A 26,880-nucleotide genomic window follows, 5' to 3' on the forward strand; every position below is an offset into this window, starting at 1 on the left:
GGTGCATACCTTATGGCGTGTATGTTCTTCTTTAAAGCCTCCCAAATTGATGTTTTTTTCTGTTGAGCTAGTCGTTAAGATAAAATGGGTGATTTGCTGTTGGGGTTTGCCAGTTCCTTATTCTTTTTTTGGTTTTTTCAAGTTGCTTGTTAGCATGGCATTGCATGCATTTAGGCGCTTGCATGTTTAACATACGTGTTGCATACATTTTGGGATTTTCGATAAAGTATGATGTCGTTAGCGTCATTAGACATTGCTCATCTGTTTTGCTCGAAACCAACCAACCACACATATACCTACACATACACACAAACATACCTTGACTCGTAACAATCCTTTTGTAAAGACACGAAATGAAATGAAACTGGATCACAGAGTCATGTGTATAAAGAGCATTAACTCTGAATGTTACACAAATAGGCGGGGGAAAACAACTAAAAAAGAAAACCCTGAAAAAAATCATGCCAAATGAAATCTACCACAAAGTAGACATTATTTTGTGGTTTCATGTACATACATATGTATGCATGTACGGAGGTATTGTTGTTGAAGTTAATATCGTTCTTGTTGGTGCATCAGCATCTAAACGTGCCATATAGCGGTTATGTGGATTTTCAAAAATGGCACTATAAGCTCTATAAGGCGTATATGTATATGTACGAACGAACGAATGCAGGGCATAACAAATGAAAATATAACTTTTTTGCTGTTGCTGCTGTAAATATCGACAGTAATCGTTATTCTTTTGCTGAAAAACAAAAATGGAAAAATTCGTTAAAAATCTGTAAACTAAGTTTAAAATGCCATTGCTAGTTGTAGAATGTTGTTTATATGGGTTACTATGAAGACGCCACAGTCTTCATAGTAATGGATTTTGTTAATTGACTTTCCAGTTTGTTTTACACGGAAAATTATCATCAATCACATATTTTTTGGATTTTAATATATATTTTTGAATTTTATTTATTTTTGGATTTTATATAGACAGTTTTTTCAATATTCGAGGTTTTTTAAAAAAAATATTTTTTCAATCAACGTGGATTTTTTAAAAGTATTTTCTCAATCAACGCGGATTTTTTAAAAATATTTTTTCAATCAACGCGGATTTTTCAAAAAACATATTTTTTCAATCAATGTGGATGTTTTAAAAAATATTTTTTTTCATCGACGTGGATTTTTTAAAAAAATATTTTTTCCATCGGCGTGGTTTTTATACCCTACACCACTATGTGGTAAGGGGTATTATGTGTTAGTGCATTTGTATGTAACATACAAAAGGAAGCGAGATAGACCCATAGTTCCTTCTAGGGATATACATAGAATCACTTTCTGAGTCGATTTATGCATGTCCGTCCGTTCGTAACATACAGGTCGCATTTGTTGACCGATTTCGCTGAAAATTGGGGAATACCATTTTTTTAGCCGTCGGAAGATCAAGTTCGAAGATGGGCTATATCGGTCCAAGTTTTGGTATAGCCCCCATATAACGGTACCTCCCGATTTAAGGTATTTTAAGGATCTTAGCCGCATTTGTTGCCCAAACCAGCTGAAATTTTACATTAGAGGTTCCCAATGGCCGCGAAATTGCTCCACTAAATATTGTCAAGATAGGTCCACGGTTCGGTATAGTCCCCATATAACGATACCTCCCGATTTAAGGTATTTTATGGATCTTAGCCACATTTTTTGCTTGAACTAGCTGAAATTTTACATATGTGGTTCCCAGTGGCCACGAAATTTCGCTACTTAAATTGAGCCAAATTATATCGAAATCGGTTCAGATTTGGATATAGCTCCCATATATATGTTCGCCCGATTTCACGTATTTGCTGCACCAAACACGCTATATACGTCCGATTTTGATGAAATTTGGAATGTTTGACTGAATACGGTCTAGAAATAAGTGTGCCAAATTATATCGAAATCGGTTCCGATTTGGATATAGCTCCCATATATATTTTCGGCCGATTTCACGTATTTTCTGTACCAAACACGCTATATATTTCCGATTTCGATTAAATTTGGAATGTGTGACCGAATTCAGTCTAGAAATAAATGTGCCAAATTATATCGAAATCGGTTCAGATTTGGATATAGCACCCATATATATTTTCGGCCGATTTCGTGTATTTTCAGCTCCACACACGATATATAAGTCCGATTTCAATGATATTTGGAATGTGTGACTGAATTCGGTCTGGAAATAAATGTGCCAAATTATATCAAAATCGGTTAAGATCTGGATATAGCTCCGATTTATATTTTACATATTAACAGTGGTGTAGGGTATTATATAGTCGGCCCCGCCCGACTTTGATCCTTTCCTTACTGGTTATATTTGTGGACTTTTTGAAATTTTGTTATTTTTAATATTTTTGGACTATTTCAAATTTTTGTTTAATATTTTTGAATTTTTTCAAAATATTTTTTAATTGTGGATTTTTTGAACTTTTTTTACAATTGTGGATTTTTTGAAAATATTTATTTTCTTATTAATGGATCTTTTGAGAAGTTTTTTTTCAATATTCGTGATCATTTTTATTTTCGTGGATAATTTTTAAAACATTTCTTCTATATTCGTGGATAATCCTAACATGTTTTTAAATATGGCGGATAATTTTTTAAATGTCTTGTTAATACTTGTGAATAATTTTAAAAATATTTCTCAATATTCGGGGATAATTTTTGAAATATTTTTTCAATATTCATTAATTGTTAAGAATAATTGTTTCCAATATTTTCGGATTTATTGAGAATATTTTGTCTTATATTAGAGGAGTTTTTAAAGATTATGTTTTTTTCAAAATTCATCAATTTGTTTTAATATTTTTTTTTTTTAATATTCGTGGATTTTTAAGAATATTTTCCAATCTTCATAAGAGCGTTTTTCTGTCGAGAGTTATAGCGCTCACCATTGTGTATTTTTTCTGTTAAATGTGGTGCTAATTCGATCAGCAGGTCTCAAAATATGGATGTCTCCACGGGCTGCCATCAAAAGATACACATATTTGGGTTTGTTGGGTAGGTTTGGCTGGTCAGTTTAAAAGTTGCAGTGTGTCGTGCGGACTATGCAGAGTCGATTTTTGATAGAGATCATCAATCATTATTCAATTCCTAGGACGGAATTCCATTAAATAAAAAATAACATAATTGAGTCGGGATTTTCTGCTTATGGTCTCTTTTAAACCCTATTGCTATTTTCATGCATTTCATGTAGGTCAACCAGTATTTTACTGGCACACAATTTTACCCCAAGGCGCTTTTGTTAATTACAAAATTTACTATTATCTAGTAAATAAGTTAAATCACTAAATCCCCACGGCATATAAATACAGATATGTTATATTCTAGTTTACACAAACAAAACCCCCCTCGTTACAATAAATCCCAAACAGATACCCAGATAATACCCCTCCCAAGAGATTTATTTCACTTTTAACGAGTAAATATTTAAAACAATTATAATTTTTTTATAAATCTGTGGGTGTTTTTTCGTAGCAGAAAATGGGTTTTCCCAAAAATATTTTTAAAAGCTGTTTACCAAATAAAATTGAATTGATGATAATTGTTGCAAAATATGTGGTAACTTTTTTGGTGGTTAATTCGTTTTGCATTCCTTTAGGTAGAGTAGCTGTCGCATCAAATATCTATGTGGAAATTTTTGTATCACTCGCTTGCTGTTTTTTCGTTGTTATCAGATAATTGTTGTTAAATATGCATAACCTTTTATACAACAATAAAATATACACATACTAGCAAAATGCCCGCTACTTCGTATGCGGAAAAGGAATAATATACAAATAAACAATATTTAGTATGGAGAACACTGAAAATTTTGATGTACTAATGCCTATTTGAATTGAAATTTAATTTCTTTCAAGTACTGCTCGTACACGTTTTGTTCGAATTTCAAAAAAAAAACTCTACACTTCAACAGCGGCCTACATTTTAAATTCCAGTCCATGTTTTATTAGAACCACATTTTCCAACCGAATTTCGGAATTTGTGATAGCAAAATGTAGAAAACCAGTATTCAGAAGATGTTACCCTATATAACAGTTAATTTTTGAGACATTTTATTTTAGGTCTTTTTTCTCAGGATGTAAAAACCTTCTTGTAAAGCATTAGCCGCATAAATCTACCTTTTCAAATGAACTTACTATAACGTTCAGAATAGACAACAAAGATAAAAACAATTTTGTTGAAAAGGTACGTATTCAGTACAATTTTTAAAATCCACGTCCTTAACTCAAATGTTACAGTTTTAGTTCTACTTGTTCACCCAATGTCAATGGTATTACATGTAGAAACCTTTCATACATTTAAAAGCGGATTTAAATAAACATTCTGATCCAATCTCATAACAAATTTCATTTATCGATTCACCCAATACCATTGCTTCAATATTTAGTATTATTTAATACTTCTACTATACTTATTGTACGACCCTCTCTAACAATGAAACTGACAAATCAATAATATATCAGAATTTCACTTCTATTCCTTTGCCCAATACCAAATACACCCAACGTCAAATTTAATAGCATTTAGTACATTTCGTATCCAGCCCTCAGCCTAATTTTAGAATTTGTGTGCATTTCTAAAAATCCGTATCTAAACACCAACACAATCCCTCATACAACAATTCGAAATTCCACCTATGTATGTATATCCCTTCATGCAACACCAAACTGGTACCAAATTTAGTACTTATAGTAGGTATAAGTTTCAAAAATAACTTCCTTTTATCCAAAACAATATCCCAACAGCGATTTAGTATTTTTCGTATACATTAGTACGAATTTCCAAAAATTCCTCTCTATTTCCACTCTAAACGTCAACTGCTATACTAATACCGAATTTCACAATTTCAGCTCTACCCCTTTACACAATAAGTCTTATGCCAGACTATGAAAATTTTCATTAACATGAAAATGAGTTTATAGGTAAGACGTGTGAAGGGGGTGAAACTCTGTACACAAGGTTCTGTAATCTGAAATTATTCTTTGTGTTTAAATTCGTAACTCTCAAACCAATGCAAAGCAATGAAAATATCAAAATTTTCATATGATTTCATTTACGTATGTAGACGTCAATGAAAATTTGGAAGAAAATGGCAAAACGTTTTCAATGAATTTTTTCATAGTCTGGCATAAGACTAACAATTAGTATCAAATTCTGTGCCATTTAGTAATTTTCGTATACTTATTGTACGTATATCCACAACCACATACATATCTAAACCCTACACACCAACAGCGGCTATAATACCAAATTTCCGAATTTCACCTCTATTCATAATACCATTAATACTTTTCGTATGAAAGTACGAATTTCAATAACTATCTCCAACAGTAATTGTGAATTTCAGGATTCCACATCTATCCGTCCACCCAAATTTAAATCGTACCAAATTTAGTACCATTTAGTACTTTTCGTACCCATAAGTACGAATTTAACTCGAAATTTCAGGATTCCAGCTCTATTCGTTCACCCAAATATAAATTGTGCCAAATTTAGTACCATTTAGTACTTTCCGTACCCATAAGTACGAATTTCCAAGACTAAGTCAATCCTACAGTCCAACAGTAATCTTAACTCGAAATTTTAGGATTCCAGCTGTATCCGTCCACCTAAATATAAATTGCACCAAATTTAGTACTTTCCGTACCCAGAAGCACGAATTTCCAAAACTACCTCAATCCTACACTCCATAAGTAAGCTTAATTATAAATTTCAGGATTCCAGATCTATCTGTTCACACAAATCCAAAATGTACCAAATTTAGTACTTTTCGTAACCATAAGTACGAATTTCCAAAACTACCTCAATCAGTACACTCCATCAGTAATCTTAATTCCAAATTTCAGGATACTTTCCGTACCCATAAGTACGAATTTCCAAGACTAAGTCAATCCTACAGTCCAACAGTAATCTTAGTTCCAAATTTCAGGATCCCAGCTCCATTCGTTCCCCCAAATCCAAATTGTACCAAATTTAGTACTTTTCGTAACCATAAGTACGAATTTCCAAAACTTCCTCAATCCCACACTCCAACAGTAACCTTAACTCGAAATTTTAGGATTCCAACTCTATCCCTTCACTCAAATATAAATTGTACCAAATTCAGTACTTTCCCTACCCATAAGTACGAATTTCCAAAACTACCTCAATCAGTACACTCCATCAGTAATCTTAATTCCAAATTTCAGCACTATCCGTTCACCCAGCTCTATCCGTTCACCCAAATCCAAATTGCGTACCATTTAGTACGTTTCGTACCCCCTAAGTACGCATTTCCAAAACTTGATCAATCCTACACCCCAATAGTAATCTTAAATCAAAATTTCAGGATTCCAGCTCCATCCGTTCAAGTAAATCTAAATAGTACCAACTTAGTACAATTTAGTACTTTCCGTACCCATAAGTACGAATTTCCAAGACTAACTCAATCCTACTCTCCAAAAGTAATAAAATTCCAAATTTCAGGATTCCAGCTCTATCCGTTCTCCCAAATATAAATTGTACCAAATTTAGTACATTTAGTACTTTCCGTTCTCATAAGTATGAATTTCCAAAACTATCTCAATCCCACACTCAATCAGTAACCTTAATACGAAATTTCAGGTTTCCAACTCTATCCGTTCAACTAAATTTAAATTGTACCAAATTTAGTACCATTTAGTACTTTCCGTACCCATAAGTATCAATTTTCAAGACTAACTCAACCCTACACTCCAAAAGTAATTAAATTCCAAATTTCAGGATTCCAGCTCTATCCGTTCTCCCAAATATAAATTGTACCAAATTTAGTACATTTAGTACTTTCCGTTCTCATAAGTATGAATTTCCAAAACTATCTCAATCCCACACTCAATCAGTAACCTTAATTCGAAATTTCAGGTTTCCAACTCTATCCGTTCAAGTAAATCTAAATAGTACCAAACTTAGTACAATTTAGTACTTTCCGTACCCATAAGTACGAATTTCCAAGACTAACTCAATCCTACACTCCAAAAGTAATAAAATTCCAAATTTCAGGATTCCAGCTCTATCCGTTCTCCCAAATATAAATTGTACCAAATTTAGTACATTTAGTACTTTCCATTCCCATAAGTATGAATTTCCAAAACTATCTCAATTCCACACTCAATCAGTAACCTTACTTCGAAATTTCAGGTTTCCAACTCTATCCGTTCAACTAATTTTAAATTGTACCAAATTTAGTACCATTTACTACTTTCCGTACCCATAAGTATCAATTTTCAAGACTAACTCAACCCTACACTCCAAAAGTAATTAAATTCCAAATTTCAGGATTCCAGCTCTAGTACATTTAGTACTTTCCGTTCTCATAAGTATGAATTTCCAAAACTATCTCAATCCCACACTCAATCAGTAACCTTAATTCGAAATTTCAGGATTCCAACTCTATCCGTTCAACTAAATTTAAATTGTACCAAATTTAGTACCATTTAGTACTTTCCGTACCCATAAGTATCAATTTTCAAGACTAACTCAACCCTACACTCCAAAAGTAATTAAATTCCAAATTTCAGGATTCCAGCTCTATCCGTTCACCCAAATCCAATTTGTACCAAATTTAGTACCGTTTACTACTTTTCGTACCCATAAGTAAGAATTTCCAAAACTACCTCAATCCTTCGCTCCATCAGTAATTTTAATTCCAAATTTCAGGTTTCCATGTCTATCTAAATCCAAATTGTACCAAATTTGGTACCATTTAGTACTTTTCGTACACATAAGTATGAATTTCCAAAAGTACACCCATATTTCAATCGTACGCTTCAACGGTAATCTAAATTCCAAATTTCATGTTTTCAGCTCTATCCGTTCACCCAAATCAAAATTGTATTAAATTTAGTACCATTTAGTACTACTCGTACACATAAGTACGAACTTCAAAAATAATTTTCTTATATCAACACCACTTCCCAACCTTGATTTCCATACCAAATATGAAGATTGTAGCTATATCCGCTCAAAATATACAATTGGTACCATATTTAGTAACTTTTCGTACACTTATAAGTCGAATTTCCAAAAACCCTTTGGTACATCTTTCTAAATCTCCATCAGTTACCCTCATTCCAAATTTCAGAATTCTAGCTCTTGCCGTTTGCATAATACAAAGGGTACCATATTTAGTACCTTTTAGTACTTTTCGTACACTTCTAGGTCGAATTTCCAAAAACCCAGCCTTATCTCACCCCTACACACCGACAGCAACCCACAGTCAAAATTTCAGCTTTCTAGCTTCAGCGGTTTCGTCTGGGCGATGATATGTCAGTCACTCAGTCACTCAGTCACTCACTAAGCTCTTTTATATATATAGATTTACTATTCACATAATGGCATTTGATAGAAAAGTTTGTTGTTTGAGTTATTTTTTTTTTGTTTTTCATCACCAAAACCACACACAAACTCAAATACACACACAGAAATAGCCATCTAACCACTACCATCCATCATTTTATGCCATCCTGCTCTTGCATACAAAAGTGCTTAAAATATTTAAGTTTTTAATTTAATTTCATACGAAAATTTTATTTACTCTCCACCGAATAATGTGGCTGTTGTTGACTGCAAAACAGTCAATGTTTTTGGTGATGTTTTTTTTACAAAAGGTAAACTGACGCAGAAAACTAGTTGATACCCCGCAAAAAAAAACTACAAAGCGATTACAAGGACGTCTGTGGAGGGCGAATAGGTCTTTATAGAGGCAGAGGGGAGTCTTTATAGACAAGCGGAAGGTTGTATTTATAGACGAGCCTTAGGGATTCTTTATAGACGAGCGTTTTTTGAAAATCCAGGTTTTTTGATTTAAATTAAACATTTATTTTTGTAAAATATCTGCGACTATGGAAATATTTGACAAAATATTAAACAATATTCAAACAAACAAAAATATTTTTAAAATCCACGCTTACAAATATTTTTCTTTTTAAATCGGCGCTTTTAAGAACTCTTAAGAAATATATTTTCAAAAATCCACATATTTAAGATTAATTTTTTCGTCAAAAATTTAAAACTATAACAAATTTTGTAAGAGAATAAGATTAGAAAGATCTAAAAATCCAACATTTTTAAAAAATATATGATTTAGAAAATCCACGTCGTGAAAAAATTATATTTAAAATCCACGTTTTGAATAAATATTATTTAAAAAATCCAGTTTTGAAAAATTTTAATGAGCAAATATTTTTTAACAAAATTTACGTTCTAACAAATACTTAAAAAAATCCATTTTTTAAAAATTTATGTTTCCTTTTAAACCATGTTTTGAAAAAATATTTTTTTTAATCCATATATAAAAAAAATATATGTTTTTAATAACGCCACTTTTTGAAAAATATGTTTTAAAAATCTACGTTTTTAAAAAATATTAAAAAAATCTACGTTTTGAAAAAAATTAAATTAAAAAACAAGTGAGAAAAGGCTATAGTCGGTACGGGGCCGACTATGTGATACCCTACACCACTACCTCTGTGAATAATCTTTTCACTCGAAAATATTTCTTTTATGGAGATACGAAAGTTTTCACCTATCTGGCCCTTAAAGCAAATGACTTAAGGCGAACTGAACCAAAATAATTAATATTTAATTTTATATTTGACTGCTGTCGACATCACCAACATCAATAGGCTTCTATCTCTGAGAGAAAATTTCGTGATGATCCGATCAAAATTCCGACCTATAGTGTGATTGCAGAAAAAGTGGAAAAAAGGGATGCATTAACGACTTTGCATAATTTCAAAGATGGGATTTCTACTTTCTTAGTCAGGCTTTGCTTTTAGAAGGTCCCCAACCAAAGGTGTGATATCCGTCATTATTATTAAAATCGCAAAAATGAGAAGTTGGGTTTTATTAGCGACTATTGCGATATATTCGTTGTTAGACCACCTACGACAACCTACTTTACATTGTTGTAAAGGTGATATTTTATATATATATTGACTTTTTCTCCAAATAAAGTTTTTGCTCATTCCGACCCCTAAATATTATCCGACCATCATCAACATCAATAGGCTCCTTCCTCTGTGAGACCCTCATTAACCCTCGAAATTTCGTGACGATCCGATCAAAATTGCGCCCAGTAGCGTGATTTCCAAAAAAATGGAAAAAATGGGATGTATTATCGAATATTGCGATATCTCCGCTATTTGGTCACCTACGCCGACCTAGTTTGCATCATTGTAAAGGTGGAATCTTCTACTTTCATAGTCAGGCTTTGCTTTGGAAAGTCCCCAGCCAAAGCTGTGATAGTCGTCGTTATAACTAAAATCGCAAACACGAAAATTTGGGGTTTATTTGCGACTATTGTGATATCTTCGTTGTTTGATCACCTACAGGAACCTACTTTACATCGTTACAAAGGTGATATTTTCTACTTTTATTGTCAGGTTATGCTTTTGGTATACCCCTTAAAGAAGCTGAGATATTAGCTTTGGAAAAAAACGTTGACTTTTTATCCAAATAAGTTTTTTGCCCATTCCGACCCCTAAATATTATTCGACCCTCACCAAAATCAATAGGCTTCTTCCTCTTTGAGATCCCCATTAACTCTCAAAATTTCGTGACGATCCGATCAAAATTGCGGCCTGTAGCGTGATTTCCAAAAAAATGGAAAAATGGGATGAATTACCGACTATTGTGATATCTCCGCTATTTGGTCACCTACGCCGACCTAGTTTGCATCATTGTAAAGGTGGAATCTTCTACTTTCATAGCCAGGCTTTGCTTTTGGAAAGTCCCCAGCCAAAGCTGTGATATTCGTCATTATAACTAAAATCGCAAACATGAAAATTTGGGGTTTATTTGCGACTATTGTGATATCTTCGTTGTTTGATCACCTACAGGAACCTACTTTACATCGTTAGAAAGGTGATATTTTCTACTTTCATTGTCAGGTTTTGCTTTTGGTATACCCCTTAAAGAAGCTGAGATACTCGCTTTGGAAAAAAACGTTGTCTTTTTATCCACATAAGTTTTTTGCCCATTCCGACCCCTAAATATTATCCGACTATCACCAAAATCAATAGGCTTCTTCCCCTCAGGGACCCCCATCAACACCCAAAATTTCGTGACGATCCGATCAAAATTGCGACCTGTAGCGTGATTACAAGGTTTAGATGGGCAGACGGACAGACGGACGGACGGACGGACTGACGGACGGACACACATAGCCAGATCGACTCAGCTCGTCGAGACATTCATTTTGATATATGGTCTACGACCATTATTTCGATGCGTTACAAACTTTTTGGCCAAAACCAACTTATAATACCCTCCCCACATAGTGGTGTAGGGTATAATTATTTAAAAAAATACTTTTTTTAAATCCATATTTAAAAAAATATGTTGTTCGAAACTCCAAATTATGAAAAAATATCAAAATATTTAAAAAAAAATTAACAATATCAATGTTTTGAAAAAAATACAATATTCATGTTTTGAAAAATAATTGTTAAAAAACGCCACATTTTGACAAATATCCTTTAAAAACTCCACGTTTTGAAAAACATTCTTTAAGGCATCTACTTTTTGAAAACAAAATCCTTGAAAAACCACGTAATTTAAAAAAAGGCATTAAATTCACGTTAATAGAAAAATATTTTTTTTAAATTCGCGTTATTTGAAAAATATTTTTGTTAAATTCACGGAATTGACAAAATATTTTTTAAAAAGCCGACTTCATTGAAAAAGATGTTTTTAAAAAAATTGACGATAATTGGAAAAATATTTTTAATTACAAAATCTACGTCTTGAAAAAATATTATTTACAGAATCCACGTTTTGAAAAAATTTTATTTAAAAATAAAAGTTTTGGGTAAATAATTTTAAAAAAATTTAAAATTCTGAAAAAAATATTTTTTTAAATATCCATGTATAAAAAATTTATGTTGTAAATACTGGATTTTCTAAAAATATTTTTAAAATTAAAAAAAAAAATATTTTGAAAATTATTCTTTAAAAAATACAAGTTTGGAAAAAAAATCTTTGAAAAATTCACGTTTTGAAAAATATTCTTAAAAAATCCACGTCTTGTAAAAAGTTTGTAAACGTTTGTGAGAATACATATTAGAAACTTATTTTAAAAGATCCACATTTGCGAAAAAAAAAATTAAAATAATTTTAAAAAGTAAAAAATCACTGTTTTGGAAATGTTTGAAAAAATATTTTTGTAAAAATTTTAATTAAATTACAAAATTCACGCTTTTTGAAAATTACAAAACATTACAAAATCCACTTTTCTGTAATATATTTAAAAAAATGAAACATTGATTTTTGTTAAAAATCCATCTTAAAAAAAATTATCTTCGCACTAAATTTCAAAAAAAAAATTATATATATTATATCTGCTTCAGTAGCAAATCACCTGTGCAATAGAAAGAAAGTGAAGTTGTTATAAAATAATTCCCTGATGATGATCGTCAAAGACGATCGAAATATCGGAAGTTAAATAAAATAATAAAGCAAAATTATCATTGTTTTATTACTGACCTCGAGCCAAACAAACTATTGAAGAATTACCAGATCAAAGGTCAACTATCAACATTAAAGTATATTATATATAAAAAGATTTTTTTAATTCACTCTTAAAAAATATATTTTTAAAAATCCAGGACAAGGAAATCCTAAAGAAAGCACAATTAAAAAAGCTTTGGTAAAAAATTTAGGACTTTAAAAAATTTTGCAGAAAAGATCCACGCCAAAAAATATTTTCAAATACCATGTCAAGCTCACAAAATAATAATAATTGTTCCACAAACATCCCATATGGGACAATGATATGGGCCTACTGTTTATCGCCGAGTCCGAACGGCGTGTCTTAAGACATCACTTAAAGAGAAGTTTTATATGGCTGAAATACTCAGGAAATGTCGCCAACATTATTGAGGGGTATTTTGCCACCGCTGAAATTTTTGATGTTGCCTGACCGGGGAATCGATCCCACGACCTTTAGCGTGCATTAACAAAATACACAATTTGTAAATATATTTTTAAAACGACATTTTGAAGAAAATGTAAAAAAAAAGATTATTTAAAAATCCAACGTTTTAAAAAATATATAATTTAAAAATCCAAAATTTTTAAAAATACATGATTTAAAAAAATTCACGTTGTAAAAAATGATATTTAAAATCCACGTTTTGAACAAATATTTAAAAAATCTACATTCTTAAAAATTATTGTTTAAAAAATCTACATTTAAAAGAAAACGTCCTGAAAAATATTATTTAAGAAATCCAGTTTTGAAAAATTTTACGCTGTGAAAAATATTTTTTAACGTATCAACGTTATGAGCAAATATTTTTTAACAAAATTTAAGTTCTGAAAAAATATTTAAAAAAATGCATTTTTTAAAAATTTACATGTTTCTTTTTAAACCTAGTTTTTAAAAATATATTTTTTTAAATCTAGGTTTTGAAAAAATATTTTTTTTAAATCCATATTTAAAAAAATATATTTTTTTTAATAACGCCACGTTTTGAAAAATATTTTTTTAAATATTTTTCAAAAAATTAATATTAAAAGATTCTACGTTTTAAAAAAAAAATTAAATTAAAATTAAAAAATTATTTAAAAAAATTGGTTTTGAAAAAATACTTTTTTAAATCCATGTTTCAAAAAAAATGTTTTTCGAAACTCCAAATTGAAAAAAAATTCTCAATATCCATGGTTTGAAAAAATTTTTAAAAATATCAATGTTTTGAAAAAAAATTACAGTATCCATGTTTTGAAAAAAAATACAATATTTATGTTTTGAAAAATTTTTGTTCAAAACCCACATTTTGACAAATATCCTTTAAAAACTCCACGTTTTGAAAAACATTCTTTAAGACATCTACTTTTTGAAAACAAATTCCTTGAAAAACCACGTAAATTGAAAAAAGAAAATATTTTTTTTTTTGTAAATTCACGTTATTGGAAAAATATATTTTTTTTTAAATTCACGGAATTGACAAAATATTTTTTAAAAAGCCGACTTTAATTGAAAAAAATATTTTTTAAAAAAATTGGCTATGTCAATTGATAAATTAATTCAAGCTCGAGGTCATGTTTTTGAGTTGTATATTTATTTATTCATAATCAATATTTCGCAATTTTCATGAATTGCATCCTCAGGATAATATTTATATTTTCTTAGAGCTACAGTAGTCTTACTACAATCGTCATCAGTTAAAAATATTGCAAATTGGCGATAATTGTAAAATATTTTTTTAATTAAAAAATCTACGTTTTGAAAAAATATTATTTACGTTTTCAAAAACTTTCATTTAAAAATAAAAGTTTTGAGCAATAATTTTAAAAAAATTTTACATTCTGAAAAAAAAATATTTTTTTAAAACCCCATGAATAATAAATATATGTTCTAAATACTGGATTTTGTAAAAATATTTCTAAAACTTAAAAAATATTTTGAAAATTATTCTTTAAAAAATACATGCTTGGAAAAAATTCTTTGAAAAATTCACGTTTTAAAAAATATTATTTAAAAAATCCACGTTGATTGAAAAAATATTACTTAAAAAATCCACGTTGATTGAAAAAATATTATTTAAAAAATCCACGTTGATTGAAAAAATATTATTTAAAAAATCCACGTTGATTGAAAAAATATAATTTAAAAAATCCACTTTGATTGAAAAAATATTATTTAAAAAATCCACGTTGATTGAAAAAATATTATTTAAAAATAAACAATATAATATTATTATAATATTATTTAAACATTTTAGGTATTGAAAAAATAGTTTTAAAAACGTAAATTTTTGAATTAAAAAATATTTTTCAATTAACGTGAATTAAAAAAAAAACCTTTTTATCAAACTGTTTGTTTTGTTTTGGTGGAAGTTTCAATCTCATTTGATTGTTTTTATATCTGGAGTATTACACCAATGTCTTAAACTTCATCATTACTTTCTGTTACAAAGAGAAATGTTTTTCAAAACGAACTGACAGTGTTGCAAAATTTTACTTAATTTACGAAGAGAATTATCAATTGGCTTATCAGCTTTTTGAAATGATGCATTTTTAAGTGTCTAATATACTCAAATAAATAAGAATCGCACTCACTTTTCGGATTTCCCAAAAAAACATCAGAACAAAAATATTTGCAAACAAGTAAGCAAAGGCTATAGTCGGACGGGCCGACCATGTGATACCCTACACCACAACCTCTAGGAATTAGCTATGTGCAACCACCTTGGACGCTGAAAGTCGGGGTTCGATTCCCAGGCCTGGTCACACCAAATTTTAAACAGTGGCAAAATACCCCTTTGTAATTTTGGCGATATTTCCTGAGTATTTCAGCCAAGAAAACCGTCTCTACAAGTGGCAAATTAGGACACGCCGTATCAATAACTTAATTTGTAGCATTGGAGGAAATTGTGGTTCTCTACAAAACCCATTATATATTAGGCAGCAGGCCCGTTACCTAGCAGACACATTATTGCAATTTGCATCAGGGGAAAGGTCAGTAGTTATTTTTCCATATGTAGGCTACTTTGCCGGCATATGCCCTCCAGGAATTAAAATATGGACCAAAAATAAAATTTGTATATTTTTCATACGAAAGTAATGGTCTATGTCACCCGCTAAATAATATCATATCATCATCCAAAATTGTAGGCATCTTCTTCTACCGAAACTCTTACCTCGTGCAAAATTTCGTGACTATTGAGCTATAATTGCGACCTCTAGCTTCTTTATGATTACACTACAAGCAAAAAACTGGATATATTAGGCTGTAACTCTGTTATCTGATCACGTACATCAACATAATTGACATCAATGGAAAGGTCAAGAGATCGGCTTCCAAATATAACTCGCGAGGGGGGATTGTGTCTTTCAGAAACAAAGATATAAGCTGTATTTTAAAAATTTTCACAATTTTCACACAAAAGTTGTGGTCCATTTAACCCTCTAAATATTATCTGATCGCCATCTCAAATTGCAGACATCTTCTTTGTCATACACTCTTACCTTACTTAATCGGACTATTATTGCGACCTACAGAGCCGCTACAAAATTGGATAAAAATTATGTTTTTGGTCCATTTCACCCGCTAAATATTTTGCGATCATCACCAATTAAAATAGCGATCTATTCTGATGTGAAGCCGACCTCCATACCAAATTTCGTGACGATCGGTCCATAATTGCGGCCTGGAGTTTGATTACAATTTATAATGGACAGACGGACGGACGGACGGACACACATCTTAAAATCGCTTTATCTCGTCGAGATATGAAGATTGGTATACCACATTGGGGGTCTCCGACGAATATTTCGCGGTGTTACATGAATTTTTCCCAAAACAAACTTATAATACCCTTTCCACATAGTGGTGTAGGGTATAATAACGTTGACTTTCCTCCACATAAGCTTTTCGCTTATTCCGACTCCTGAATATTATCCGACCATCACCAAACTAAATAGGCTTCTTCCTCTGTGGGACCCGCATCCACTCTCAAAAAATTCGTGACGATCCGATCAAAATTGCGACCTGTAGCGTGATTACAAACAAATCAGAAAATGGGATGCATTACCGACTATTGCGATATCTCTGTTGTTTGAGCAGCTACGACAACCTACTTTACATCGTTGTAAAGGTGATATTTTCTACTTTCCTTGTCAGGTTTTGCTCTTGATATACCTCTTAAAGAAACAGAGATATTGGCTTTGAAATAAAACGTAGACCTTTTCTCCAAATAAGTTTTTGCCCATTCCGACCCCTGAATAGTATCCGACCATCATTAAAATCAGTAGGCTTCTTCCTCTGTGGGACCCCCATTAACCCCCAAAATTTCGTGACGATCCGATCAAAATTGCGACCTGTAGCGTGATTACAAAATAATCGGAAAATGGGATGCATTATCGACTATTGCCATATCTCTGTTATTTGAACACCTACGACAACCTACTTTACATCGGTGTAAAGGTGATATTTTCTACTTTCCTTGCATAGTTTTGATATGCCTCTTAAAGAACCAGAGATATTGGCTTTGAAATAAAATGTTGACTTTTCTCCAAATAAGTGTTTGCCCATTCCGACCCCTAAATATTATCGGACCATCACCAAAATCAATAGGCTTCTTCATCTGTGAGACCCCCATTTACCCTCAAATTTTCGTGACGATCCGATCAAAATTGCGACCTATAGCGTAATTTCCAAAAAAATAGAAAAATGGGATGTGTTACCGACTATTGCGATATCTCCGTGATTTGGTTATCTACGCCGACCTAGTTTGCATCATTGTAAAGACGGGATCTTCTACTTTCATAGTCAGGCTTTGCTTTTGGAAAGTTTACAACTAAAGCTGTCATATTCGTCAATATAATTAAAATCGCAAAAATGAAAATTGGCGTTTTATTTGCTACTATTGTGATACCTTCGTTGTTTTATCACCTACGAGCCTACTTTACATCATTAGAAAGGTGATATTTTCTACTTTAATTGTCAGGTTTTGCTTTTGGTATACTCCATATAGAAGCTGAGATATTCGCTTTGGAAAAAAACGTTGTCTTTTTATCCACCTAAGTTTTTTGCCCTTTCCGACCCCTAAATATTATCCGACCATCACCAAAATCAATAGGCTTCTTCCCCTCCGGGACCCCCAACAACATGCAAAATTTCCTGACGATCCGATCAAAATTGCGACCTGTAGCGTGATTACAAGGTTTAGATGGACAGACGGACAGACGGACGGACACACATAGCCAGATCGACTCAGCTCGTCGAGACATTCATTTTGGTATATATAAGTATGGGTCTACGACCATTATTTCGATGCGTTACAAACTTTTTGGGCAAAACCAACTTATAATACCCTCCCCACATAGTGGTGTAGGGTATAACAACTATCAGCACGTATCAACTAAGAACTCATCGAGCTCTGTAAGTTGAAGATAACATCACCACAGTCTCTGTAACAGAAAGTAATTATTAAGTTTAATTAAGTTTAATGGTAATACTCCAGACTTAAAAACAACCAAGTGTTTTTAGCAAATAATTTTAAAACAGTGGAAAATTCTGAAAAAAAATATTTTTTTAAAAATCCATGTTTAACAAATATATGTTTTTAAATACTGGATTTTGTAAAAATATTTTTAAAACATAAAAAATATTTTGAAAAATATTCTTAAAAATCCAAGTTTGGAAAAAAATTCTTTGAAAAATTCCCGTTTTTAAAAATATTCTATGGAAAATGTACGTTTTGGAAGATATTTTTTCAAATCAACTTTCTGAAAGATATTCTTTAAAGAAACAACATTTTGAAACCTCCAGGTTTTTAAAAACTTGTTTCAATATCCACGTTTTGAATCAAATTTTTACAGCTCTCAAAACAATAATAACCATACTGTAAAGGCGCCGAAATTGCGTTTCGAAAAAGATAAGAAATAAAACACGAACGTTTTAATTTCAAAGAATATTAAAGCAGAAGCTTTATTGAGTAAATAAATAAATATAATTAAAGGGAAAAGTATGGAGAACAGATTACCTGTGTTACGAGTGGCGATCGAAAACGAAGAGTCAATAATAATGCCGAAAGGTCGCGTAGGCGCAAAAGCAACACTCGTTAGAAAACTCCTATATGACATATCAATGTTGTAACAAAAAAGGAGTAGGCCGTTTTCTAACGAGTATGCAAATCGAACACAATGAATGTAAGGCGAAAAGCGAGCATTACCAAACAATGCAAATTTAAACCATATATTAATTCTTACTTAAACATTGGCGCCGACCTTGCAACATTATTAATGTTGTAACACATATCGATAAGTAAATACAATAACAAGTAATCATATATGCTAGAGTAGTAGGTGGTGCAGTGTATTTGTGAGCAATTTCAAATTACATAGCCGATAACCATATTTACGAGGCGTGTACGAATCGCCCGCAGTAACGGACGTACGCTCTCTTTCCACCATACGAACATGGTGTGAATTGCCCGAAGACGCCAAGGTCGCATTGGAACCCACAGTTATGGATTCCGACCTGGAAGGTACGAAATTCGAGTTCGAAGGCGATAACGAAGAACCCGCAGTTACGGATTCAGATGTCAACTATTTTTTTTTTTTTTTTAATCCGCAGTGACGGATTTCGATAGATCTCCACTTTCTAGAAGAACCCGCAGTGACGGATTCATATGGAGCGCTCATTCTACTACGACGAAGTTAATATTCTACTCCGCGTTCAAAAGAGTACAAATGAGCCGCTTCACAACGCGCTTACCGTACTAATATCCGGTACACGAATATAAATGTACTCGAGCTTGAACATTACGGAACCGATTCACAAGCGATAACGGTTCGTCAATTACGACAGATACAGGATGAGTGGTAAATGAGCACCTATTTTTAACCATTAGACATTTATATTCGTCTGCTAAATGGATTTTTTGGGCAGTAATTACTAACCCATTTCGAACCTCGCTTAACTCTGCGACTAAAAAACAGTTGTGAATACGACTACAACCAATTAAACTATTCCAAAAACTATTCCAGCACATTTTCAAAATAGCACGAATAATACCAAAAATTTCAATTTCAGAACCAAGCGGAGCCAGATCTCGAATAGACCAATCCGAACTGTCCATTCGCCACGAATCTAGTCGAAGAGAAAACCAGAATGTTTCAACTAAGCCACGACGACACAATTGTAGAATCCGTTCAACAGCGAAATTCCAAGTCAATTTCTTTAACAATAATTTCCAAAGTTCTGACGTTAAAAGTGCACTGAAAACTCCAGTCGAGGGAGTGCAACCGATTTCAAGGGAGCGATAACACGATAATAGATGCACGAGCACATCTACGAATTTACGCCACTCCGAATGAGTAGCGAACAAGAGAGGATCGTCCCAAACAATTTAATAAATCCACACTAATTTCGATTTTCCGACAAAGGAATCGGACCAGTGACTAGCCATCCAAACACAGAATTTTGGGCAATCAAAGTCCCCGATAGAATTGAATGACAACCCTGTAACAAAATTTTTGGATACAAGTCTGCACCCAACAACAGATCCACAGGACGTGAATCGAACAAATTAACATCTGCCAGACGAATACTTGGCATTTGCGATTTGAAATCAGCTGAAACTGCAAACGAAGGCAAGTTCCCAGAAATTGACGGCAATACCAATGCACGAGTTTCTAAAAATACCGAGGGATCGCAAGGGCTTCTAATTTTAATGGGACAAACTTTTCGTGAATTTGCCGAAATTGCACAATTCACACCCGAAATAACTGCATTCGTTGAACATACAGGAAGTTTCAACTTATTCTGTAGTCGCTCTGTCAGAAAAGATGATTCAGAGGCTGGATCTATTAAAGCCCTAGCGGGGTACGAGATGCCATGATGCATTATATGGACCATAGCTGTTCCTAAAAGAACAGACTGATTGTGACAAGCATGCATTGTTTGCACTGTTGTGGAAGTGGATGGACGAGACCGTTCGACGAGTGAAGGGTTGGACGAATTAGTTGCATTTCGGTTGACCGAAGGAACATTTGTAGTCGAACTGTTAGGAGACGAATCGCTACGATGCAACAACGTATGATGATTTCGGTTACATTTCGAACACCGACGATGACTACCACAATTTTTTACCTCATGCCCTTTACGCAAACAATTCACACACAATCTACGACGTTTCACTGTGGAAAACCTAGCCGAGAGGGACATATTTTTGAATCGAGGACATTCAAAAAGCAAGTGGAACTGCTGGGGACAAAGAATGCAATCATTTTTCTGCGAACCCTTTGGAGAACGAGAAGAATTCGTATTAGTCATGTACGAGTGAAGTTTATTCACGTTAGACCTTTTAACCGAATCATTTCCTCTCATGTCGTGAAGACACATGAGCGTCTGAATTCGCTCAGTTAGAAACCTGTCGAGATCTTTCCACAAAGAAATAGACGATTTGTCTTTCACGCTTTGCTCCCACAAAGTTTGTGTTAATTTTGGGAGCCTTTGAAGACAAATAAAGACCAAGAACGGATCCCAATTTTCCGTACTAACGTCGTAAATGGACATTGCAGACAAACAACCATTAATACCACGCTGGATTTGTTTGAGACCCGAACACGTCTCATTTTCAAGTACCGGAAGCGAAAATAATACTTTGAACTGACTATGAATTAACAAACGAGGATTGTCATAAGTCGATTTCAAAGCATTCCATGCTAGACTGAAGCTACGGTGAGTCAAAGGGAATTTAGAAACAATTTCACGAGCTTCCCCACTAGTTTTTTGCGTCAAATGACAAAGACGCTCAATATCCGACAATCTAGAATTTGTAATATAGACCGTGCTAAATAAGTCTCTAAAAGTAGGCCACGAGAGAAAATCACCTTCGAAAATGGGAATATCGCATGGAGGCAAAGCTAAATTATGGACAATGTCTAAATTTGGCGGGACAATAGCAAAATTCGAGCTATCCCTAGAATTCCCAATACCTAATATTGGGGAGCTAGAAGCCTGAGTACCCACACTTCGAACAGTGTGAGTAGACAAATTCGTGTTATTTAAACCGGGATCGTTTCTCGAGGCTTCCCTTGGAGTGGCAGACAAACCCTGCTCATCCTTAGAAATAATGGAAGGATCCTGGTTTAACGAAACCACTGAACTGCTATAAGAGCTCAAGGACGATTTTCGAGACCGCCGAAATTTATTCAAATATTTATTTATTATGGCCTGACATTCCATAAAAAGTTCATAAACAACCGCGTACTTACCATCGACAACACCAATGTCTTCCGCAGTTGTATCCCCAACCGATTTCAAATATTCTAGACAGTTATCAAAAGAAATTTCGACCTTGGACCAATTTTTAACCAACTCGGTACTTTTAACTTCTAAGATAAAGAAATCTAAATCTTCTTCCTTCGCGTCTTTAATTTTGGCACAAAATTTTACCAAATTATCCGAAACACGAGTAAAATCATTGAGAGGAGTAAAAGGCATTTTGCAAAGATTTTCTTTAAAATCACACGAAAACTTCAAAATTTACGAAAAAAAATAAAAAACCAAGCTTTTCAAGCAGAAATGCGACAAACAAAACGATAAAAGCGAAAAATTCCAATTCAAATAATGGAAAAAGTTTAAATTCTTGCGAAAAGATCAAATTTCTTTCCAAATCCAACAAGAATTTCCAAGATTTTTCACAAAAAAATCAACCAAGAATAGCAAAATTTACGAAAAATTAAGAAAAATCAACAAAAATCGCCGAAAATGTTCGATAACAAACAAAAAACCAACTTTTTCCCTTTAATAATTTCGAAAAATGATCAAAAAAGTGTACAAAGTAACGACAAAGCAAAAATATTTCGAAAAGATTCAAAAAATAATATATAAATATATAATATTTATGTCAAAATATTCAATAAATAAGCATGAAATATTTTTTACGATACCAAAGATATTAAAAACGGCAAAAAATTACTATTTTTATGTCCAATTACAATAAAATAATAATTTTTTCCAAACCGATTAATATTATCTTAAATGCGGACTGTAGGGTGCACGATAAACGAAAATGTCCAAAAATGTATTTATTTTTATATATACACACACTGCAATTTAATATGCAAACAATTTTCTCTTTTGTACCCAACGTGTAAACCGGCCACAATCGACCGACCCGATGTGTGTAGCGTACACGCAAACAAAGGAGAAACGAAAAAATTATTTTCAGTAGGCTAGCTGTGGCTGCCTAAAGCAATGGTATGTATGTAAGAGATGTGTGTGTATATAACAAGCAAGAGACCGACAACGACGTAAGTATGTCACTAGCGTATGTACGTTTATATTATTGTGTATTATTGAACAGGGAATAATGCGAGAATAGAAGGAATAATTTCGTGTATTTTTCGGTGGTTTATTTCTTTTGTTAGGCACAACAAGACAGTAGTAACCCGATGGACATAATTAAGTAATTAATTTTCAATAAATAAATGAATTATTTTATTAATAAAATTATCGAAATTTAACACAACTGTTAATTAAATTTTATTAATAATTACACCACCACTCAATAATGAAAAATACACTGTTTTTGAATAAAATGTTTGCACTTTTTTCACAATATTTTTTACAACAAATATTATTTTTTATTGGTTTTCACTGTTCAATAATTAACACCGAAAAAATGAAGAACGAAAACAAATGAAATACGCGACGAGTTGTAAAGCGGCCGTATGTATTATTGTTGTAAATAGATCGAAATGAATTTTTGGACGATGGATATTAGTATTTTTTTTATATTTTTTGTTATTTATTTTTCACAACGCGAGCTCACAAATAATGAAACACTGCACTCACCTGTTTGTTTATATTTTGATGAGATGAGATGTTAATGAGGATGGTTGAGATGATTATGATGTTGATGATGATGTTTTGATGCTGCTGCGAAATAAAAACGAAAACCAATTAGAACAAAAACCAAAACAATCCAAATGCTCGTATCCGGCTCGAAGGACCAAAATGTAAAGGCGCCGAAATTGCGTTTCGAAAAAGATAAGAAATAAAACACGAACGTTTTAATTTCAAAGAATATTAAAGCAGAAGCTTTATTGAGTAAATAAATAAATATAATTAAAGGGAAAAGTATGGAGAACAGATTACCTGTGTTACGAGTGGCGATCGAAAACGAAGAGTCAATAATAATGCCGAAAGGTCGCGTAGGCGCAAAAGCAACACTCGTTAGAAAACTCCTATATGACATATCAATGTTGTAACAAAAAAGGAGTAGGCCGTTTTCTAACGAGTATGCAAATCGAACACAATGAATGTAAGGCGAAAAGCGAGCATTACCAAACAATGCCATTTTAAACCATATATTAATTCTTACTTAAACACATACCATACCCAAAAATACCCCACCACACCTTATAGGGTACAAAATGCTGGAAAACAATCCCAGCAATAATCATTCCAAACTCTGGGGATTTATAATAAAGAGACACACAAACAAAATACCGGTGTGTTGCATACACAATACCGGCATAAACATACACACATACATAAGTGCACAAATGAAATGGCCACAGAGTATTGGAAACAATTTCGGTTGATGGGAAAATAACAAATGAAATTTTGTTAAATTACAAAATAATAGAAAAACGCTTTATTTGATTTCTTCTTTCGTTTTTCCCGGAGCCTGTGTTTTGTGTTTTTATTTTTATGCGATTTGGTTTCAATCCGTCGGCTACTGTTATGGTTGCCTTTGTTGTTGCTGTTGTTATTTATATTGCGTGATATAGTGATTGGGCACTTAAAATTGAAATGAATTTAAACGGAAAAATCTCCGTGAAAACAACCACAAAAATTCATTATCAATTTTATTCATTCATTGTATCCCGCCCAGTCGGAACGAGATTGCCCGTCCATTCACTTCGTTCGACATTCATTCAGTTGGTTCCACAGACTGTCTAGTGTTTCAGTTTTTTTTTTGATTTTCGCTTTTAGTTTTGGGTAACAAAAAAACGGATTTCATTATCTGAGCCGAAAGGATTTTTTTTCTGAGTTTCCATTTGATAACCAAAAAAATGTTTAAGTGGTTTTTGCCTTCTGCCCAGGTAACTGTTAAACAAAAAGTTAAATGGCTTCTTTATTTCAAGAGTTGGAGATTTTTTTCTGGTTATTTGTTTCGTGATAGTTGAGTTAAATATTTATATTTATTTTTTGCCTATCATCCTTCCTCTACGCTATTGGAAACTTTGTAAAGTCGTAATTTTGTATTCTCCCTTGGTAAACAGTTTAAGTTTTATTTGTTTTCAACAACAAAATTTTCACATAATAATTTATCTAAAAGGATTTTTTGTTTTTCAAATTACTGGCTAAGGGTTAATCCTTCAGTAAAAGTATATTTGATGAATTTAACTTTTTTTATTTAAACCAGACACTCTTTTCGAATGCTATGCTGTGCCCCCGAAGCATTTATATGTTAATAAATATTTTATTTAAGCGGATGTTAACAATTTGCATAAAGTTGTATTTATTTTCATTTAACATTTAAGGCTGAATAATAAATAGTTATTAATTTTTGTTGTTTTTTTATTTTCAGGTAAGGCCGATCGATGAATTTATGTTACTCGGGTTAGGGTAAGTTATTATAAAATTATAGAGATGCATGTTGTACAAAACAAAAAAAAAAAAAAAAAACATTGCAATCTACTACTAAAATTTAGCGTTAAATTTTCCAAGATGGTCAAACGTCTGCCAGTTTCAGTTGGAAATCGGCTATTTCCTGTAGGTCCCATATAATTGATCTATCGGCTTACAGAAATAAGACCCCATGAAATCACATTTAAAATTGAAAATGAAAATCGATATAACGGTTTTAGACCCCAAGTATGTTTGGAAGAAATTTGTTTCAGACAATTCGGAGTCGATTTAGCCATGTCCGTCCGTCTGTCTGTCTGTCTGCCTGGTGCGCACGATAACTCTCGAACGGATCAACCGATTTGAACCAAATTTTGGGTATAGTAATATGTTGTCCAAACTTAGTTCAAGATCGAAGATGGGCTATATCGGTCCATTCCTTCGGGTACCTCCCCCACAAAGGTTAAAAATTTGTCTATAAAATGGTGTGAACGATAACTCCCGAAGGAATATGGACTATATCGGTCCACTCCTTCGGATAGCTCCCACACAAAATTCGGATAAAATGAAGTTTAGGAGCTCATCTCGGATCGTTTTGTAATTTTTTTTCAGTAAGTTGTCCTTGCGGCGCCCTTTTCGACGGTACAATTGTTTTCTTGCGCAAGTCCATACTTCCTGAGATATTGGCCTAAAAGCTCAAAGAAAACCCGACGGGTCCAACCAAAATGGCAAATCCGCAAGATAATTCTACCAGGGAGCGTCTGATTGGTGCAGACTTTGCACATAATACTATTTTATCCAGTCATGTATCATGTTGGAATATAAATTGTATCGGTCCACTCCATCGGGTACCTCCCACACAAAATTCGGATAAAATGAAGTTTAGGAGCTCATCTCGGATCGTTTTGAAAATTTATTCAGTAAGTTGCCCTTGCGGCTCCTTTACGACGATATATTTTTTTTCTATCGCAAGTCCATACTTCCTGAGATATTGGCCTAAAAGCTCAAAGAAAACCCGACGGGACCAAACAAAATGGCAAATCCGCTTGATAATTCTCGCAGGGAGTTTCTGATTGGTGCAGACTTTGCACATCGTATTATTTAATCCAGTCATGTAACAGATTGGAATATAGACTATATCGGTCCACTCCTTCGGATACCTCCCACACAAAATTCGGGTTAAGTGAAGTTTAAGAGCTCCTCTAGGATCGTTTTGAAAATTGTTTCAGTGAGTTGTCCTTGCGGCTCCCTTTTCGATGGTACAATGTTTTTCTTGCGCAAGTCCATACTTCCTGAGGTATTGGCCAAAAAGCTCCATGAAACCCTGACGGCATCAACCGAAATGGCAAATCCGCTTGATAATTCTCGCAGGGAGTTTCTGATTGGTGCAGACTTTGCACATCGTATTATTTAATCCAGTCATGTATCAGATTGGAATATAGACTATTTCGGTTCACTCCTTCAGAAACCTCCCACACAAAATTCAGATAAAGTGAATCGCGTCGTATTGATTCTTTTTTCAGTAGGTTGTTCGAGCGGCCTCATTTACAACTGTACATTTTTCCGGAGTAAGTCACTACTTCCTAAGATAATGACCCAAAAACTTAAAAACCCTGCCGGCACATACTAAAATGGCTATTGTGCAAGATAACTCTAAAACTTTTTCAATAATTACTTTTAAAATTAGTTCAACGTAATTTAATATTTCGAGTCCTTTATGCAGAAGTTTGGTTACTAAAAATGTT

At 32.8% G+C, this 26,880-nt stretch overlaps 1 protein-coding gene across 2 annotated transcripts in view; it reads left to right on the forward strand.

Moving 5' to 3' along the window:
* Window positions 1-24,348: 24,348 nt before the first annotated feature.
* The window catches only part of DIP-gamma (Dpr-interacting protein gamma), a 501,352-nt gene continuing 498,820 nt past the window's right edge, over window positions 24,349-26,880 (forward strand). Inside the window, exon 1 of one of the 2 annotated variants that reach the window (XM_073963615.1) lies at window positions 24,349-24,609. The gene's annotated coding sequence lies outside the window, so the exon portion shown is untranslated. The remainder of the gene's footprint in view (window positions 24,610-26,880) is intronic. The other variant, XM_073963613.1, reaches the window with a different exon arrangement.

This window comes from Musca autumnalis, unplaced genomic scaffold, assembly GCF_047663935.1.
Source record: "Musca autumnalis isolate F117 unplaced genomic scaffold, ASM4766393v1 scaffold_1, whole genome shotgun sequence".
Taxonomy (NCBI): domain Eukaryota; kingdom Metazoa; phylum Arthropoda; class Insecta; order Diptera; family Muscidae; genus Musca; species Musca autumnalis.